The sequence below is a fragment of the Notolepis coatsorum genome, assembly GCF_963971535.1.
Source record: "Notolepis coatsorum genome assembly, chromosome: 5".
In the NCBI taxonomy this organism is placed as follows: Eukaryota; Metazoa; Chordata; class Actinopteri; order Aulopiformes; family Paralepididae; genus Notolepis; species Notolepis coatsorum.
The window spans coordinates 65314937-65335919 of NC_140169.1; positions in this window are offsets into that span (position 1 = coordinate 65314937).

Sequence of the window (20983 nt, forward strand, 5' to 3'; positions counted from 1 at the left end):
TTGAAAATGTTCGACTGTAGCCTGAGCTGCCTGCTTGTTCACGCTTGAATATGTTTGACTGTAGCTTAAAATGCCTGCTTGTTCACGCTTGAATATGTTCGACTGTAGCCTGAGCTGCCTGCTTGTTCACGCTTGAATATGTTTGACTGTAGCTTAAAGTGCCTGCTTGTTTACACTTGAATATGTTCGACTGCAGCTTAAAGTGCCTGCTTGTTTACACTTGAATATGTTCGACTGTAGCTTAAAGTGCCTTCTTGTTTTCGCTTGAATATGTTCGACTGTAGCTTAAAGTGCCTGCTTGTTTACACTTGAATATGTTCGACTGTAGCTTGAGCTGCATGCTTGTTCACGCTTGAATATGTTCGACTGTAGCTTAAAATGCCTGCTTGTTCACGCTTGAATATGTTTGACTGGAGCTTAAAATGCCTGCTTGTTCACGCTTGAATATGTTCGACTGTAGCTTAAAATGCCTGCTTGTTCACGCTTGAATATGTTCGACTGTAGCTTGAGCTGCCTGCTTGTTCACGCTTGAATATGTTCGACTGTAGCTTAAAATGCCTGCTTGTTCACGCTTGAATATGTTTGACTGTAGCTTAAAATGCCTGCTTGTTCACGCTTGAATATGTTCGACTGTAGCTTAAAATGCCTGCTTGTTCACGCTTGAATATGTTTGACTGTAGCCTGAGCTGCCTGCTTGTTCACGCTTGAATATGTTCGACTGTAGCCTGAGCTGCCTGCTTGTTCACGCTTGAATATGTTCGACTGTAGCTTGCGCTGCCTGCTTGTTCACGCTTGAATATGTTCGACTGTAGCTTGAGCTGCCTGCTTGTTCATGCTTGAATATGTTCGACTGTAGCTTAAAGTGTCTGCTTTTTTATGCTTGAATATGTTCGACTGTAGCTTAAAGTGCCTGCTTGTTTACACTTGAATATGTTCGACTGTAGCTTGAGCTGCCTGCTTGTTCACGCTTGAATATGTTCGACTGTAGCTTAAAATGCCTGCTTGTTCACGCTTGAATATGTTTGACTGTAGCTTAAAATGCCTGCTTGTTCACGCTTGAATATGTTCGACTGTAGCTTAAAATGCCTGCTTGTTCACGCTTGAATATGTTCGACTGTAGCTTGAGCTGCTTGCTTGTTCACGCTTGAATATGTTCGACTGTAGCTTAAAATGCCTGCTTGTTCACGCTTGAAAATGTTCGACTGCAGCTTAAAATGCCTGCTTGTTCACGCTTGAATATGTTTGACTGTAGCTTAAAATGCCTGCTTGTTCACGCTTGAATATGTTTGACTGTAGCTTAAAGTGCCTGCTTGTTCACGCTTGAATATGTTCGACTGTAGCTTGAGCTGCCTGCTTGTTCACGCTTGAATATGTTCGACTGTAGCTTAAAATGCCTGCTTGTTCACACTTGAATATGTTCGACTGTAGCCTGAGCTGCCTGCTTGTTCACGCTTGAATATGTTTGACTGTAGCTTAAAATGCCTGCTTGTTCACGCTTGAATATGTTCGACTGTAGCCTGAGCTGCCTGCTTGTTCACGCTTGAATATGTTTGACTGTAGCTTAAAGTGCCTGCTTGTTTACACTTGAATATGTTCGACTGCAGCTTAAAGTGCCTGCTTGTTTACACTTGAATATGTTCGACTGTAGCTTAAAGTGCCTTCTTGTTTTCGCTTGAATATGTTCGACTGTAGCTTAAAGTGCCTGCTTGTTTACACTTGAATATGTTCGACTGTAGCTTGAGCTGCCTGCTTGTTCACGCTTGAATATGTTCGACTGTAGCTTAAAATGCCTGCTTGTTCACGCTTGAATATGTTTGACTGGAGCTTAAAATGCCTGCTTGTTCACGCTTGAATATGTTCGACTGTAGCTTAAAATGCCTGCTTGTTCACGCTTGAATATGTTCGACTGTAGCTTGAGCTGCCTGCTTGTTCACGCTTGAATATGTTCGACTGTAGCTTAAAATGCCTGCTTGTTCACGCTTGAATATGTTTGACTGTAGCTTAAAATGCCTGCTTGTTCACGCTTGAATATGTTCGACTGTAGCCTGAGCTGCCTGCTTGTTCACGCTTGAATATGTTTGACTGTAGCTTAAAGTGCCTGCTTGTTTACACTTGAATATGTTCGACTGTAGCTTAAAGTGCCTGCTTGTTTACACTTGAATATGTTCGACTGTAGCTTAAAGTGCCTGCTTGTTTACGCTTGAATATGTTCGACTGTAGCTTAAAGTGCCTGCTTGTTTACACTTGAATATGTTCGACTGTAGCTTGAGCTGCCTGCTTGTTCACGCTTGAATATGTTCGACTGTAGCTTAAAATGCCTGCTTGTTCACGCTTGAATATGTTTGACTGTAGCCTGAGCTGCCTGCTTGTTCACGCTTGAATATGTTCGACTGTAGCCTGAGCTGCCTGCTTGTTCACGCTTGAATATGTTCGACTGTAGCTTGCGCTGCCTGCTTGTTCACGCTTGAATATGTTCGACTGTAGCTTGAGCTGCCTGCTTGTTCATGCTTGAATATGTTCGACTGTAGCTTAAAGTGTCTGCTTTTTTATGCTTGAATATGTTCGACTGTAGCTTAAAGTGCCTGCTTGTTTACACTTGAATATGTTCGACTGTAGCTTGAGCTGCCTGCTTGTTCACGCTTGAATATGTTCGACTGTAGCTTAAAATGCCTGCTTGTTCACGCTTGAATATGTTTGACTGGAGCTTAAAATGCCTGCTTGTTCACGCTTGAATATGTTCGACTGTAGCTTAAAATGCCTGCTTGTTCACGCTTGAATATGTTCGACTGTAGCTTGAGCTGCCTGCTTGTTCACGCTTGAATATGTTCAACTGTAGCTTAAAATGCCTGCTTGTTCACGCTTGAATATGTTTGACTGTAGCTTAAAATGCCTGCTTGTTCACGCTTGAATATGTTCGATGTAGCTTAAAATGCCTGCTTGTTCACGCTTGAATATGTTCGACTGTAGCTTGAGCTGCCTGCTTGTTCACGCTTGAATATGTTCGACTGTAGCTTAAAATGCCTGCTTGTTCACGCTTGAAAATGTTCGACTGTAGCCTGAGCTGCCTGCTTGTTCACGCTTGAATATGTTTGACTGTAGCTTAAAATGCCTGCTTGTTCACGCTTGAATATGTTCGACTGTAGCCTGAGCTGCCTGCTTGTTCACGCTTGAATATGTTTGACTGTAGCTTAAAGTGCCTGCTTGTTTACACTTGAATATGTTCGACTGCAGCTTAAAGTGCCTGCTTGTTTACACTTGAATATGTTCGACTGTAGCTTAAAGTGCCTTCTTGTTTTCGCTTGAATATGTTCGACTGTAGCTTAAAGTGCCTGCTTGTTTACACTTGAATATGTTCGACTGTAGCTTGAGCTGCATGCTTGTTCACGCTTGAATATGTTCGACTGTAGCTTAAAATGCCTGCTTGTTCACGCTTGAATATGTTTGACTGGAGCTTAAAATGCCTGCTTGTTCACGCTTGAATATGTTCGACTGTAGCTTAAAATGCCTGCTTGTTCACGCTTGAATATGTTCGACTGTAGCTTGAGCTGCCTGCTTGTTCACGCTTGAATATGTTCGACTGTAGCTTAAAATGCCTGCTTGTTCACGCTTGAATATGTTTGACTGTAGCTTAAAATGCCTGCTTGTTCACGCTTGAATATGTTCGACTGTAGCTTAAAATGCCTGCTTGTTCACGCTTGAATATGTTTGACTGTAGCCTGAGCTGCCTGCTTGTTCACGCTTGAATATGTTCGACTGTAGCCTGAGCTGCCTGCTTGTTCACGCTTGAATATGTTCGACTGTAGCTTGCGCTGCCTGCTTGTTCACGCTTGAATATGTTCGACTGTAGCTTGAGCTGCCTGCTTGTTCATGCTTGAATATGTTCGACTGTAGCTTAAAGTGTCTGCTTTTTTATGCTTGAATATGTTCGACTGTAGCTTAAAGTGCCTGCTTGTTTACACTTGAATATGTTCGACTGTAGCTTGAGCTGCCTGCTTGTTCACGCTTGAATATGTTCGACTGTAGCTTAAAATGCCTGCTTGTTCACGCTTGAATATGTTTGACTGGAGCTTAAAATGCCTGCTTGTTCACGCTTGAATATGTTCGACTGTAGCTTAAAATGCCTGCTTGTTCACGCTTGAATATGTTCGACTGTAGCTTGAGCTGCCTGCTTGTTCACGCTTGAATATGTTCAACTGTAGCTTAAAATGCCTGCTTGTTCACGCTTGAATATGTTTGACTGTAGCTTAAAATGCCTGCTTGTTCACGCTTGAATATGTTCGATGTAGCTTAAAATGCCTGCTTGTTCACGCTTGAATATGTTCGACTGTAGCTTGAGCTGCCTGCTTGTTCACGCTTGAATATGTTCGACTGTAGCTTAAAATGCCTGCTTGTTCACGCTTGAAAATGTTCGACTGTAGCCTGAGCTGCCTGCTTGTTCACGCTTGAATATGTTTGACTGTAGCTTAAAATGCCTGCTTGTTCACGCTTGAATATGTTCGACTGTAGCCTGAGCTGCCTGCTTGTTCACGCTTGAATATGTTTGACTGTAGCTTAAAGTGCCTGCTTGTTTACACTTGAATATGTTCGACTGCAGCTTAAAGTGCCTGCTTGTTTACACTTGAATATGTTCGACTGTAGCTTAAAGTGCCTTCTTGTTTTCGCTTGAATATGTTCGACTGTAGCTTAAAGTGCCTGCTTGTTTACACTTGAATATGTTCGACTGTAGCTTGAGCTGCATGCTTGTTCACGCTTGAATATGTTCGACTGTAGCTTAAAATGCCTGCTTGTTCACGCTTGAATATGTTTGACTGGAGCTTAAAATGCCTGCTTGTTCACGCTTGAATATGTTCGACTGTAGCTTAAAATGCCTGCTTGTTCACGCTTGAATATGTTCGACTGTAGCTTGAGCTGCCTGCTTGTTCACGCTTGAATATGTTCGACTGTAGCTTAAAATGCCTGCTTGTTCACGCTTGAATATGTTTGACTGTAGCTTAAAATGCCTGCTTGTTCACGCTTGAATATGTTCGACTGTAGCCTGAGCTGCCTGCTTGTTCACGCTTGAATATGTTTGACTGTAGCTTAAAGTGCCTGCTTGTTTACACTTGAATATGTTCGACTGTAGCTTAAAGTGCCTGCTTGTTTACACTTGAATATGTTCGACTGTAGCTTAAAGTGCCTGCTTGTTTACGCTTGAATATGTTCGACTGTAGCTTAAAGTGCCTGCTTGTTTACACTTGAATATGTTCGACTGTAGCTTGAGCTGCCTGCTTGTTCACGCTTGAATATGTTCGACTGTAGCTTAAAATGCCTGCTTGTTCACGCTTGAATATGTTTGACTGTAGCCTGAGCTGCCTGCTTGTTCACGCTTGAATATGTTTGACTGTAGCTTAAAGTGCCTGCTTGTTTACACTTGAATATGTTCGACTGTAGCTTAAAATGCCTGCTTGTTCACGCTTGAATATGTTTGACTGGAGCTTAAAATGCCTGCTTGTTCACGCTTGAATATGTTCGACTGTAGCTTAAAATGCCTGCTTGTTCACGCTTGAATATGTTCGACTGTAGCTTGAGCTGCCTGCTTGTTCACGCTTGAATATGTTCGACTGTAGCTTAAAATGCCTGCTTGTTCACGCTTGAATATGTTTGACTGTAGCTTAAAATGCCTGCTTGTTCACGCTTGAATATGTTCGACTGTAGCCTGAGCTGCCTGCTTGTTCACGCTTGAATATGTTCGACTGTAGCTTGAGCTGCCTGCTTGTTCATGCTTGAATATGTTCGACTGTAGCTTAAAGTGTCTGCTTTTTTATGCTTGAATATGTTCGACTGTAGCTTAAAGTGCCTGCTTGTTTACACTTGAATATGTTCGACTGTAGCTTGAGCTGCCTGCTTGTTCACGCTTGAATATGTTCGACTGTAGCTTAAAATGCCTGCTTGTTCACGCTTGAATATGTTTGACTGGAGCTTAAAATGCCTGCTTGTTCACGCTTGAATATGTTCGACTGTAGCTTAAAATGCCTGCTTGTTCACGCTTGAATATGTTCGACTGTAGCTTGAGCTGCCTGCTTGTTCACGCTTGAATATGTTCAACTGTAGCTTAAAATGCCTGCTTGTTCACGCTTGAATATGTTTGACTGTAGCTTAAAATGCCTGCTTGTTCACGCTTGAATATGTTCGATGTAGCTTAAAATGCCTGCTTGTTCACGCTTGAATATGTTCGACTGTAGCTTGAGCTGCCTGCTTGTTCACGCTTGAATATGTTCGACTGTAGCTTAAAATGCCTGCTTGTTCACGCTTGAAAATGTTCGACTGTAGCCTGAGCTGCCTGCTTGTTCACGCTTGAATATGTTTGACTGTAGCTTAAAATGCCTGCTTGTTCACGCTTGAATATGTTCGACTGTAGCCTGAGCTGCCTGCTTGTTCACGCTTGAATATGTTTGACTGTAGCTTAAAGTGCCTGCTTGTTTACACTTGAATATGTTCGACTGCAGCTTAAAGTGCCTGCTTGTTTACACTTGAATATGTTCGACTGTAGCTTAAAGTGCCTTCTTGTTTTCGCTTGAATATGTTCGACTGTAGCTTAAAGTGCCTGCTTGTTTACACTTGAATATGTTCGACTGTAGCTTGAGCTGCATGCTTGTTCACGCTTGAATATGTTCGACTGTAGCTTAAAATGCCTGCTTGTTCACGCTTGAATATGTTTGACTGGAGCTTAAAATGCCTGCTTGTTCACGCTTGAATATGTTCGACTGTAGCTTAAAATGCCTGCTTGTTCACGCTTGAATATGTTCGACTGTAGCTTGAGCTGCCTGCTTGTTCACGCTTGAATATGTTCGACTGTAGCTTAAAATGCCTGCTTGTTCACGCTTGAATATGTTTGACTGTAGCTTAAAATGCCTGCTTGTTCACGCTTGAATATGTTCGACTGTAGCCTGAGCTGCCTGCTTGTTCACGCTTGAATATGTTTGACTGTAGCTTAAAGTGCCTGCTTGTTTACACTTGAATATGTTCGACTGTAGCTTAAAGTGCCTGCTTGTTTACACTTGAATATGTTCGACTGTAGCTTAAAGTGCCTGCTTGTTTACGCTTGAATATGTTCGACTGTAGCTTAAAGTGCCTGCTTGTTTACACTTGAATATGTTCGACTGTAGCTTGAGCTGCCTGCTTGTTCACGCTTGAATATGTTCGACTGTAGCTTAAAATGCCTGCTTGTTCACGCTTGAATATGTTTGACTGTAGCCTGAGCTGCCTGCTTGTTCACGCTTGAATATGTTTGACTGTAGCTTAAAGTGCCTGCTTGTTTACACTTGAATATGTTCGACTGTAGCTTAAAATGCCTGCTTGTTCACGCTTGAATATGTTTGACTGGAGCTTAAAATGCCTGCTTGTTCACGCTTGAATATGTTCGACTGTAGCTTAAAATGCCTGCTTGTTCACGCTTGAATATGTTCGACTGTAGCTTGAGCTGCCTGCTTGTTCACGCTTGAATATGTTCGACTGTAGCTTAAAATGCCTGCTTGTTCACGCTTGAATATGTTTGACTGTAGCTTAAAATGCCTGCTTGTTCACGCTTGAATATGTTCGACTGTAGCCTGAGCTGCCTGCTTGTTCACGCTTGAATATGTTTGACTGTAGCTTAAAGTGCCTGCTTGTTTACACTTGAATATGTTCGACTGTAGCTTAAAGTGCCTGCTTGTTTACACTTGAATATGTTCGACTGTAGCTTAAAGTGCCTGCTTGTTTACGCTTGAATATGTTCGACTGTAGCTTAAAGTGCCTGCTTGTTTACACTTGAATATGTTTGACTGTAGCTTGAGCTGCCTGCTTGTTCACGCTTGAATATGTTCGACTGTAGCTTAAAATGCCTGCTTGTTCATGCTTGAATATGTTTGACTGTAGCCTGAGCTGCCTGCTTGTTCACGCTTGCATATGTTCGACTGTAGCCTGAGCTGCCTGCTTGTTCACGCTTGAATATGTTCGACTGTAGCTTGCGCTGCCTGCTTGTTCACGCTTGAATATGTTCGACTGTAGCTTGAGCTGCCTGCTTGTTCATGCTTGAATATGTTCGACTGTAGCTTAAAGTGTCTGCTTTTTTATGCTTGAATATGTTCGACTGTAGCTTAAAGTGCCTGCTTGTTTACACTTGAATATGTTCGACTGTAGCTTGAGCTGCCTGCTTGTTCACGCTTGAATATGTTCGACTGTAGCTTAAAATGCCTGCTTGTTCACGCTTGAATATGTTTGACTGGAGCTTAAAATGCCTGCTTGTTCACGCTTGAATATGTTCGACTGTAGCTTAAAATGCCTGCTTGTTCACGCTTGAATATGTTCGACTGTAGCTTGAGCTGCCTGCTTGTTCACGCTTGAATATGTTCAACTGTAGCTTAAAATGCCTGCTTGTTCACGCTTGAATATGTTTGACTGTAGCTTAAAATGCCTGCTTGTTCACGCTTGAATATGTTCGACTGTAGCTTAAAATGCCTGCTTGTTCACGCTTGAATATGTTCGACTGTAGCTTGAGCTGCCTGCTTGTTCACGCTTGAATATGTTCGACTGTAGCTTAAAATGCCTGCTTGTTCACGCTTGAAAATGTTCGACTGTAGCTTAAAATGCCTGCTTGTTCACGCTTGAATATGTTTGACTGTAGCTTAAAATGCCTGCTTGTTCACGCTTGAATATGTTTGACTGTAGCTTAAAGTGCCTGCTTGTTCACGCTTGAATATGTTCGACTGTAGCTTGAGCTGCCTGCTTGTTCACGCTTGAATATGTTTGACTGTAGCTTAAAATGCCTGCTTGTTCACACTTGAATATGTTCGACTGTAGCCTGAGCTGCCTGCTTGTTCACGCTTGAATATGTTCGACTGTAGCTTAAAATGCCTGCTTGTTCACGCTTGAATATGTTTGACTGGAGCTTAAAATGCCTGCTTGTTCACGCTTGAATATGTTCGACTGTAGCTTAAAATGCCTGCTTGTTCACGCTTGAATATGTTCGACTGTAGCTTGAGCTGCCTGCTTGTTCACGCTTGAATATGTTCGACTGTAGCTTAAAATGTCTGCTTGTTCACGCTTGAATATGTTTGACTGTAGCTTAAAATGCCTGCTTGTTCACGCTTGAATATGTTCGACTGTAGCCTGAGCTGCCTGCTTGTTCACGCTTGAATATGTTTGACTGTAGCTTAAAGTGCCTGCTTGTTTACACTTGAATATGTTCGACTGTAGCTTAAAGTGCCTGCTTGTTTACACTTGAATATGTTCGACTGTAGCTTAAAGTGCCTGCTTGTTTACGCTTGAATATGTTCGACTGTAGCTTAAAGTGCCTGCTTGTTTACACTTGAATATGTTCGACTGTAGCTTGAGCTGCCTGCTTGTTCACGCTTGAATATGTTCGACTGTAGCTTAAAATGCCTGCTTGTTCACGCTTGAATATGTTTGACTGTAGCCTGAGCTGCCTGCTTGTTCACGCTTGAATATGTTCGACTGTAGCCTGAGCTGCCTGCTTGTTCACGCTTGAATATGTTCGACTGTAGCTTGCGCTGCCTGCTTGTTCACGCTTGAATATGTTCGACTGTAGCTTGAGCTGCCTGCTTGTTCATGCTTGAATATGTTCGACTGTAGCTTAAAGTGTCTGCTTTTTTATGCTTGAATATGTTCGACTGTAGCTTAAAGTGCCTGCTTGTTTACACTTGAATATGTTCGACTGTAGCTTGAGCTGCCTGCTTGTTCACGCTTGAATATGTTCGACTGTAGCTTAAAATGCCTGCTTGTTCACGCTTGAATATGTTTGACTGGAGCTTAAAATGCCTGCTTGTTCACGCTTGAATATGTTCGACTGTAGCTTAAAATGCCTGCTTGTTCACGCTTGAATATGTTCGACTGTAGCTTGAGCTGCCTGCTTGTTCACGCTTGAATATGTTCAACTGTAGCTTAAAATGCCTGCTTGTTCACGCTTGAATATGTTTGACTGTAGCTTAAAATGCCTGCTTGTTCACGCTTGAATATGTTCGACTGTAGCTTAAAATGCCTGCTTGTTCACGCTTGAATATGTTCGACTGTAGCTTGAGCTGCCTGCTTGTTCACGCTTGAATATGTTCGACTGTAGCTTAAAATGCCTGCTTGTTCACGCTTGAAAATGTTCGACTGTAGCTTAAAATGCCTGCTTGTTCACGCTTGAATATGTTTGACTGTAGCTTAAAATGCCTGCTTGTTCACGCTTGAATATGTTTGACTGTAGCTTAAAGTGCCTGCTTGTTCACGCTTGAATATGTTCGACTGTAGCCTGAGCTGCCTGCTTGTTCACGCTTGAATATGTTCGACTGTAGCTTAAAGTGCCTGCTTGTTCACGCTTGAATATGTTCGACTGTAGCTTAAAATGCCTGCTTGTTCACGCTTGAATATGTTCGACTGTAGCTTAAAATGCCTGCTTGTTCACGCTTGAATATGTTCGACTGTAGCTTGAGCTGCCTGCTTGTTCATGCTTGAATATGTTCGACTGTAGCTTAAAGTGTCTGCTTTTTTATGCTTGAATATGTTCGACTGTAGCTTAAAGTGCCTGCTTGTTTACACTTGAATATGTTCGACTGTAGCTCGAGCTGCCTGCTTGTTCACGCTTGAATATGTTCGACTGTAGCTTAAAATGCCTGCTTGTTCACGCTTGAATATGTTTGACTGGAGCTTAAAATGCCTGCTTGTTCACGCTTGAATATGTTCGACTGTAGCTTAAAATGCCTGCTTGTTCACGCTTGAATATGTTCGACTGTAGCTTGAGCTGCCTGCTTGTTCACGCTTGAATATGTTCGACTGTAGCTTAAAATGCCTGCTTGTTCACGCTTGAATATGTTTGACTGTAGCTTAAAATGCCTGCTTGTTCACGCTTGAATATGTTCGACTGTAGCTTAAAATGCCTGCTTGTTCACGCTTGAATATGTTCGACTGTAGCTTGAGCTGCTTGCTTGTTCACGCTTGAATATGTTCGACTGTAGCTTAAAATGCCTGCTTGTTCACGCTTGAAAATGTTCGACTGCAGCTTAAAATGCCTGCTTGTTCACGCTTGAATATGTTTGACTGTAGCTTAAAATGCCTGCTTGTTCACACTTGAATATGTTTGACTGTAGCTTAAAGTGCCTGCTTGTTCACGCTTGAATATGTTCGACTGTAGCTTGAGCTGCCTGCTTGTTCACGCTTGAATATGTTCGACTGTAGCTTAAAATGCCTGCTTGTTCACACTTGAATATGTTCGACTGTAGCCTGAGCTGCCTGCTTGTTCACGCTTGAATATGTTTGACTGTAGCTTAAAATGCCTGCTTGTTCACGCTTGAATATGTTCGACTGTAGCCTGAGCTGCCTGCTTGTTCACGCTTGAATATGTTTGACTGTAGCTTAAAGTGCCTGCTTGTTTACACTTGAATATGTTCGACTGCAGCTTAAAGTGCCTGCTTGTTTACACTTGAATATGTTCGACTGTAGCTTAAAGTGCCTTCTTGTTTTCGCTTGAATATGTTCGACTGTAGCTTAAAGTGCCTGCTTGTTTACACTTGAATATGTTCGACTGTAGCTTGAGCTGCCTGCTTGTTCACGCTTGAATATGTTCGACTGTAGCTTAAAATGCCTGCTTGTTCACGCTTGAATATGTTTGACTGGAGCTTAAAATGCCTGCTTGTTCACGCTTGAATATGTTCGACTGTAGCTTAAAATGCCTGCTTGTTCACGCTTGAATATGTTCGACTGTAGCTTGAGCTGCCTGCTTGTTCACGCTTGAATATGTTCGACTGTAGCTTAAAATGCCTGCTTGTTCACGCTTGAATATGTTTGACTGTAGCTTAAAATGCCTGCTTGTTCACGCTTGAATATGTTCGACTGTAGCCTGAGCTGCCTGCTTGTTCACGCTTGAATATGTTTGACTGTAGCTTAAAGTGCCTGCTTGTTTACACTTGAATATGTTCGACTGTAGCTTAAAGTGCCTGCTTGTTTACACTTGAATATGTTCGACTGTAGCTTAAAGTGCCTGCTTGTTTACGCTTGAATATGTTCGACTGTAGCTTAAAGTGCCTGCTTGTTTACACTTGAATATGTTCGACTGTAGCTTGAGCTGCCTGCTTGTTCACGCTTGAATATGTTCGACTGTAGCTTAAAATGCCTGCTTGTTCACGCTTGAATATGTTTGACTGTAGCCTGAGCTGCCTGCTTGTTCACGCTTGAATATGTTCGACTGTAGCCTGAGCTGCCTGCTTGTTCACGCTTGAATATGTTCGACTGTAGCTTGCGCTGCCTGCTTGTTCACGCTTGAATATGTTCGACTGTAGCTTGAGCTGCCTGCTTGTTCATGCTTGAATATGTTCGACTGTAGCTTAAAGTGTCTGCTTTTTTATGCTTGAATATGTTCGACTGTAGCTTAAAGTGCCTGCTTGTTTACACTTGAATATGTTCGACTGTAGCTTGAGCTGCCTGCTTGTTCACGCTTGAATATGTTCGACTGTAGCTTAAAATGCCTGCTTGTTCACGCTTGAATATGTTTGACTGGAGCTTAAAATGCCTGCTTGTTCACGCTTGAATATGTTCGACTGTAGCTTAAAATGCCTGCTTGTTCACGCTTGAATATGTTCGACTGTAGCTTGAGCTGCCTGCTTGTTCACGCTTGAATATGTTCAACTGTAGCTTAAAATGCCTGCTTGTTCACGCTTGAATATGTTTGACTGTAGCTTAAAATGCCTGCTTGTTCACGCTTGAATATGTTCGATGTAGCTTAAAATGCCTGCTTGTTCACGCTTGAATATGTTCGACTGTAGCTTGAGCTGCCTGCTTGTTCACGCTTGAATATGTTCGACTGTAGCTTAAAATGCCTGCTTGTTCACGCTTGAAAATGTTCGACTGTAGCCTGAGCTGCCTGCTTGTTCACGCTTGAATATGTTTGACTGTAGCTTAAAATGCCTGCTTGTTCACGCTTGAATATGTTCGACTGTAGCCTGAGCTGCCTGCTTGTTCACGCTTGAATATGTTTGACTGTAGCTTAAAGTGCCTGCTTGTTTACACTTGAATATGTTCGACTGCAGCTTAAAGTGCCTGCTTGTTTACACTTGAATATGTTCGACTGTAGCTTAAAGTGCCTTCTTGTTTTCGCTTGAATATGTTCGACTGTAGCTTAAAGTGCCTGCTTGTTTACACTTGAATATGTTCGACTGTAGCTTGAGCTGCATGCTTGTTCACGCTTGAATATGTTCGACTGTAGCTTAAAATGCCTGCTTGTTCACGCTTGAATATGTTTGACTGGAGCTTAAAATGCCTGCTTGTTCACGCTTGAATATGTTCGACTGTAGCTTAAAATGCCTGCTTGTTCACGCTTGAATATGTTCGACTGTAGCTTGAGCTGCCTGCTTGTTCACGCTTGAATATGTTCGACTGTAGCTTAAAATGCCTGCTTGTTCACGCTTGAATATGTTTGACTGTAGCTTAAAATGCCTGCTTGTTCACGCTTGAATATGTTCGACTGTAGCCTGAGCTGCCTGCTTGTTCACGCTTGAATATGTTTGACTGTAGCTTAAAGTGCCTGCTTGTTTACACTTGAATATGTTCGACTGTAGCTTAAAGTGCCTGCTTGTTTACACTTGAATATGTTCGACTGTAGCTTAAAGTGCCTGCTTGTTTACGCTTGAATATGTTCGACTGTAGCTTAAAGTGCCTGCTTGTTTACACTTGAATATGTTCGACTGTAGCTTGAGCTGCCTGCTTGTTCACGCTTGAATATGTTCGACTGTAGCTTAAAATGCCTGCTTGTTCACGCTTGAATATGTTTGACTGTAGCCTGAGCTGCCTGCTTGTTCACGCTTGAATATGTTTGACTGTAGCTTAAAGTGCCTGCTTGTTTACACTTGAATATGTTCGACTGTAGCTTAAAATGCCTGCTTGTTCACGCTTGAATATGTTTGACTGGAGCTTAAAATGCCTGCTTGTTCACGCTTGAATATGTTCGACTGTAGCTTAAAATGCCTGCTTGTTCACGCTTGAATATGTTCGACTGTAGCTTGAGCTGCCTGCTTGTTCACGCTTGAATATGTTCGACTGTAGCTTAAAATGCCTGCTTGTTCACGCTTGAATATGTTTGACTGTAGCTTAAAATGCCTGCTTGTTCACGCTTGAATATGTTCGACTGTAGCCTGAGCTGCCTGCTTGTTCACGCTTGAATATGTTTGACTGTAGCTTAAAGTGCCTGCTTGTTTACACTTGAATATGTTCGACTGTAGCTTAAAGTGCCTGCTTGTTTACACTTGAATATGTTCGACTGTAGCTTAAAGTGCCTGCTTGTTTACGCTTGAATATGTTCGACTGTAGCTTAACGTGCCTGCTTGTTTACACTTGAATATGTTCGACTGTAGCTTGAGCTGCCTGCTTGTTCACGCTTGAATATGTTCGACTGTAGCTTAAAATGCCTGCTTGTTCATGCTTGAATATGTTTGACTGTAGCCTGAGCTGCCTGCTTGTTCACGCTTGCATATGTTCGACTGTAGCCTGAGCTGCCTGCTTGTTCACGCTTGAATATGTTCGACTGTAGCTTGCGCTGCCTGCTTGTTCACGCTTGAATATGTTCGACTGTAGCTTGAGCTGCCTGCTTGTTCATGCTTGAATATGTTCGACTGTAGCTTAAAGTGTCTGCTTTTTTATGCTTGAATATGTTCGACTGTAGCTTAAAGTGCCTGCTTGTTTACACTTGAATATGTTCGACTGTAGCTTGAGCTGCCTGCTTGTTCACGCTTGAATATGTTCGACTGTAGCTTAAAATGCCTGCTTGTTCACGCTTGAATATGTTTGACTGGAGCTTAAAATGCCTGCTTGTTCACGCTTGAATATGTTCGACTGTAGCTTAAAATGCCTGCTTGTTCACGCTTGAATATGTTCGACTGTAGCTTGAGCTGCCTGCTTGTTCACGCTTGAATATGTTCGACTGTAGCTTAAAATGCCTGCTTGTTCACGCTTGAATATGTTTGACTGTAGCTTAAAATGCCTGCTTGTTCACGCTTGAATATGTTTGACTGTAGCTTAAAGTGCCTGCTTGTTCACGCTTGAATATGTTCGACTGTAGCTTGAGCTGCCTGCTTGTTCACGCTTGAATATGTTTGACTGTAGCTTAAAATGCCTGCTTGTTCACACTTGAATATGTTCGACTGTAGCCTGAGCTGCCTGCTTGTTCACGCTTGAATATGTTCGACTGTAGCTTAAAATGCCTGCTTGTTCACGCTTGAATATGTTTGACTGGAGCTTAAAATGCCTGCTTGTTCACGCTTGAATATGTTCGACTGTAGCTTAAAATGCCTGCTTGTTCACGCTTGAATATGTTCGACTGTAGCTTGAGCTGCCTGCTTGTTCACGCTTGAATATGTTCGACTGTAGCTTAAAATGTCTGCTTGTTCACGCTTGAATATGTTTGACTGTAGCTTAAAATGCCTGCTTGTTCACGCTTGAATATGTTCGACTGTAGCCTGAGCTGCCTGCTTGTTCACGCTTGAATATGTTTGACTGTAGCTTAAAGTGCCTGCTTGTTTACACTTGAATATGTTCGACTGTAGCTTAAAGTGCCTGCTTGTTTACACTTGAATATGTTCGACTGTAGCTTAAAGTGCCTGCTTGTTTACGCTTGAATATGTTCGACTGTAGCTTAAAGTGCCTGCTTGTTTACACTTGAATATGTTCGACTGTAGCTTGAGCTGCCTGCTTGTTCACGCTTGAATATGTTCGACTGTAGCTTAAAATGCCTGCTTGTTCACGCTTGAATATGTTCGAATGTAGCTTGCGCTGCCTGCTTGTTCACGCTTGAATATGTTCGACTGTAGCTTGAGCTGCCTGCTTGTTCATGCTTGAATATGTTCGACTGTAGCTTAAAGTGTCTGCTTTTTTATGCTTGAATATGTTCGACTGTAGCTTAAAGTGCCTGCTTGTTTACACTTGAATATGTTCGACTGTAGCTTGAGCTGCCTGCTTGTTCACGCTTGAATATGTTCGACTGTAGCTTAAAATGCCTGCTTGTTCACGCTTGAATATGTTTGACTGGAGCTTAAAATGCCTGCTTGTTCACGCTTGAATATGTTCGACTGTAGCTTAAAATGCCTGCTTGTTCACGCTTGAATATGTTCGACTGTAGCTTGAGCTGCCTGCTTGTTCACGCTTGAATATGTTCAACTGTAGCTTAAAATGCCTGCTTGTTCACGCTTGAATATGTTTGACTGTAGCTTAAAATGCCTGCTTGTTCACGCTTGAATATGTTCGACTGTAGCTTAAAATGCCTGCTTGTTCACGCTTGAATATGTTCGACTGTAGCTTGAGCTGCCTGCTTGTTCACGCTTGAATATGTTCGACTGTAGCTTAAAATGCCTGCTTGTTCACGCTTGAAAATGTTCGACTGTAGCTTAAAATGCCTGCTTGTTCACGCTTGAATATGTTTGACTGTAGCTTAAAATGCCTGCTTGTTCACGCTTGAATATGTTTGACTGTAGCTTAAAGTGCCTGCTTGTTCACGCTTGAATATGTTCGACTGTAGCTTGAGCTGCCTGCTTGTTCACGCTTGAATATGTTCGACTGTAGCTTAAAATGCCTGCTTGTTCACACTTGAATATGTTCGACTGTAGCCTGAGCTGCCTGCTTGTTCACGCTTGAATATGTTCGACTGTAGCTTAAAATGCCTGCTTGTTCACGCTTGAATATGTTTGACTGTAGCTTAAAATGCCTGCTTGTTCACGCTTGAATATGTTCGACTGTAGCCTGAGCTGCCTGCTTGTTCACGCTTGAATATGTTTGACTGTAGCTTAAAGTGCCTGCTTGTTTACACTTGAATATGTTCGACTGTAGCTTAAAGTGCCTGCTTGTTTACACTTGAATATGTTCGACTGTAGCTTAAAGTGCCTGCTTGTTTACGCTTGAATATGTTCGACTGTAGCTTAAAGTGCCTGCTTGTTTACACTTGAATATGTTCGACTGTAGCTTGAGCTGCCTGCTTGTTCACGCTTGAATATGTTCGACTGTAGCTTAAAATGCCTGCTTGTTCACGCTTGAATATGTTTGACTGTAGCCTGAGCTGCCTGCTTGTTCACGCTTGAATATGTTCGACTGTAGCCTGAGCTGCCTGCTTGTTCACGCTTGAATATGTTCGACTGTAGCTTAAAATGCCTGCTTGTTCACGCTTGAAAATGTTCGACTGTAGCTTAAAATGCCTGCTTGTTCACGCTTGAATATGTTTGACTGTAGCTTAAAATGCCTGCTTGTTCACGCTTGAATATGTTTGACTGTAGCTTAAAGTGCCTGCTTGTTCACGCTTGAATATGTTCGACTGTAGCTTGAGCTGCCTGCTTGTTCACGCTTGAATATGTTCGACTGTAGCTTAAAATGCCTGCTTGTTCACACTTGAATATGTTCGACTGTAGCCTGAGCTGCCTGCTTGTTCACGCTTGAATATGTTTGACTGTAGCTTAAAATGCCTGCTTGTTCACGCTTGAATATGTTCGACTGTAGCCTGAGCTGCCTGCTTGTTCACGCTTGAATATGTTTGACTGTAGCTTAAAGTGCCTGCTTGTTTACACTTGAATATGTTCGACTGTAGCTTAAAGTGCCTGCTTGTTTACACTTGAATATGTTCGACTGTAGCTTAAAGTGCCTTCTTGTTTTCGCTTGAATATGTTCGACTGTAGCTTAAAGTGCCTGCTTGTTTACACTTGAATATGTTCGACTGTAGCTTGAGCTGCCTGCTTGTTCACGCTTGAATATGTTCGACTGTAGCTTAAAATGCCTGCTTGTTCACGCTTGAATATGTTTGACTGGAGCTTAAAATGCCTGCTTGTTCACGCTTGAATATGTTCGACTGTAGCTTAAAATGCCTGCTTGTTCACGCTTGAATATGTTCGACTGTAGCTTGAGCTGCCTGCTTGTTCACGCTTGAATATGTTCGACTGTAGCTTAAAATGCCTGCTTGTTCACGCTTGAATATGTTTGACTGTAGCTTAAAATGCCTGCTTGTTCACGCTTGAATATGTTCGACTGTAGCCTGAGCTGCCTGCTTGTTCACGCTTGAATATGTTCGACTGTAGCTTAAAATGCCTGCTTGTTCACGCTTGAATATGTTTGACTGTAGCTTAAAATGCCTGCTTGTTCACGCTTGAATATGTTTGACTGTAGCTTAAAGTGCCTGCTTGTTCACGCTTGAATATGTTCGACTGTAGCTTGAGCTGCCTGCTTGTTCACGCTTGAATATGTTCGACTGTAGCTTAAAATGCCTGCTTGTTCACACTTGAATATGTTCGACTGTAGCCTGAGCTGCCTGCTTGTTCACGCTTGAATATGTTTGACTGTAGCTTAAAATGCCTGCTTGTTCACGCTTGAATATGTTCGACTGTAGCCTGAGCTGCCTGCTTGTTCACGCTTGAATATGTTTGACTGTAGCTTAAAGTGCCTGCTTGTTTACACTTGAATATGTTCGACTGTAGCTTAAAGTGCCTGCTTGTTTACACTTGAATATGTTCGACTGTAGCTTAAAGTGCCTGCTTGTTTACGCTTGAATATGTTCGACTGTAGCTTAAAGTGCCTGCTTGTTTACACTTGAATATGTTCGACTGTAGCCTGAGCTGCCTGCTTGTTCACGCTTGAATATGTTCGACTGTAGCCTGAGCTGCCTGCTTGTTCACGCTTGAATATGTTCGACTGTAGCTTAAAGTGCCTTCTTGTTTTCGCTTGAATATGTTCGACTGTAGCTTAAAGTGCCTGCTTGTTTACACTTGAATATGTTCGACTGTAGCTTAAAGTGCCTGCTTGTTTACACTTGAATATGTTCGACTGTAGCTTAAAGTGCCTGCTTGTTTACGCTTGAATATGTTCGACTGTAGCTTAAAGTGCCTGCTTGTTTACACTTGAATATGTTCGACTGTAGCTTGAGCTGCCTGCTTGTTCACGCTTGAATATGTTCGACTGTAGCTTAAAATGCCTGCTTGTTCACGCTTGAATATGTTTGACTGTAGCCTGAGCTGCCTGCTTGTTCACGCTTGCATATGTTCGACTGTAGCCTGAGCTGCCTGCTTGTTCACGCTTGAATATGTTCGACTGTAGCTTGCGCTGCCTGCTTGTTCACGCTTGAATATGTTCGACTGTAGCTTGAGCTGCCTGCTTGTTCATGCTTGAATATGTTCGACTGTAGCTTAAAGTGTCTGCTTTTTTATGCTTGAATATGTTCGACTGTAGCTTAAAGTGCCTGCTTGTTTACACTTGAATATGTTCGACTGTAGCTTGAGCTGCCTGCTTGTTCACGCTTGAATATGTTCGACTGTAGCTTAAAATGCCTGCTTGTTCACGCTTGAATATGTTTGACTGGAGCTTAAAATGCCTGCTTGTTCACGCTTGAATATGTTCGACTGTAGCTTAAAATGCCTGCTTGTTCACGCTTGAATATGTTCGACTGTAGCTTGAGCTGCCTGCTTGTTCACGCTTGAATATGTTCAACTGTAGCTTAAAATGCCTGCTTGTTCACGCTTGAATATGTTTGACTGTAGCTTAAAATGCCTGCTTGTTCACGCTTGAATATGTTCGACTGTAGCTTAAAATGCCTGCTTGTTCACGCTTGAATATGTTCGACTGTAGCTTGAGCTGCCTGCTTGTTCACGCTTGAATATGTTCGACTGTAGCTTAAAATGCCTGCTTGTTCACGCTTGAAAATGTTCGACTGTAGCTTAAAATGCCTGCTTGTTCACGCTTGAATATGTTTGACTGTAGCTTAAAATGCCTGCTTGTTCACGCTTGAATATGTTTGACTGTAGCTTAAAGTGCCTGCTTGTTCACGCTTGAATATGTTCGACTGTAGCTTGAGCTGCCTGCTTGTTCACGCTTGAATATGTTCGACTGTAGCTTAAAATGCCTGCTTGTTCACACTTGAATATGTTCGACTGTAGCCTGAGCTGCCTGCTTGTTCACGCTTGAATATGTTCGACTGTAGCTTAAAATGCCTGCTTGTTCACGCTTGAATATGTTTGACTGGAGCTTAAAATGCCTGCTTGTTCACGCTTGAATATGTTCGACTGTAGCTTAAAATGCCTGCTTGTTCACGCTTGAATATGTTCGACTGTAGCTTGAGCTGCCTGCTTGTTCACGCTTGAATATGTTCGACTGTAGCTTAAAATGTCTGCTTGTTCACGCTTGAATATGTTTGACTGTAGCTTAAAATGCCTGCTTGTTCACGCTTGAATATGTTCGACTGTAGCCTGAGCTGCCTGCTTGTTCACGCTTGAATATGTTTGACTGTAGCTTAAAGTGCCTGCTTGTTTACACTTGAATATGTTCGACTGTAGCTTAAAGTGCCTGCTTGTTTACACTTGAATATGTTCGACTGTAGCTTAAAGTGCCTGCTTGTTTACGCTTGAATATGTTCGACTGTAGCTTAAAGTGCCTGCTTGTTTACACTTGAATATGTTCGACTGTAGCTTGAGCTGCCTGCTTGTTCACGCTTGAATATGTTCGACTGTAGCTTAAAATGCCTGCTTGTTCACGCTTGAAAATGTTCGACTGTAGCTTAAAATGCCTGCTTGTTCACGCTTGAATATGTTTGACTGTAGCTTAAAATGCCTGCTTGTTCACGCTTGAATATGTTTGACTGTAGCTTAAAGTGCCTGCTTGTTCACGCTTGAATATGTTCGACTGTAGCTTGAGCTGCCTGCTTGTTCACGCTTGAATATGTTCGACTGTAGCTTAAAATGCCTGCTTGTTCACACTTGAATATGTTCGACTGTAGCCTGAGCTGCCTGCTTGTTCACGCTTGAATATGTTCGACTGTAGCTTAAAATGCCTGCTTGTTCACGCTTGAATATGTTTGACTGTAGCTTAAAATGCCTGCTTGTTCACGCTTGAATATGTTCGACTGTAGCCTGAGCTGCCTGCTTGTTCACGCTTGAATATGTTTGACTGTAGCTTAAAGTGCCTGCTTGTTTACACTTGAATATGTTCGACTGTAGCTTAAAGTGCCTGCTTGTTTACA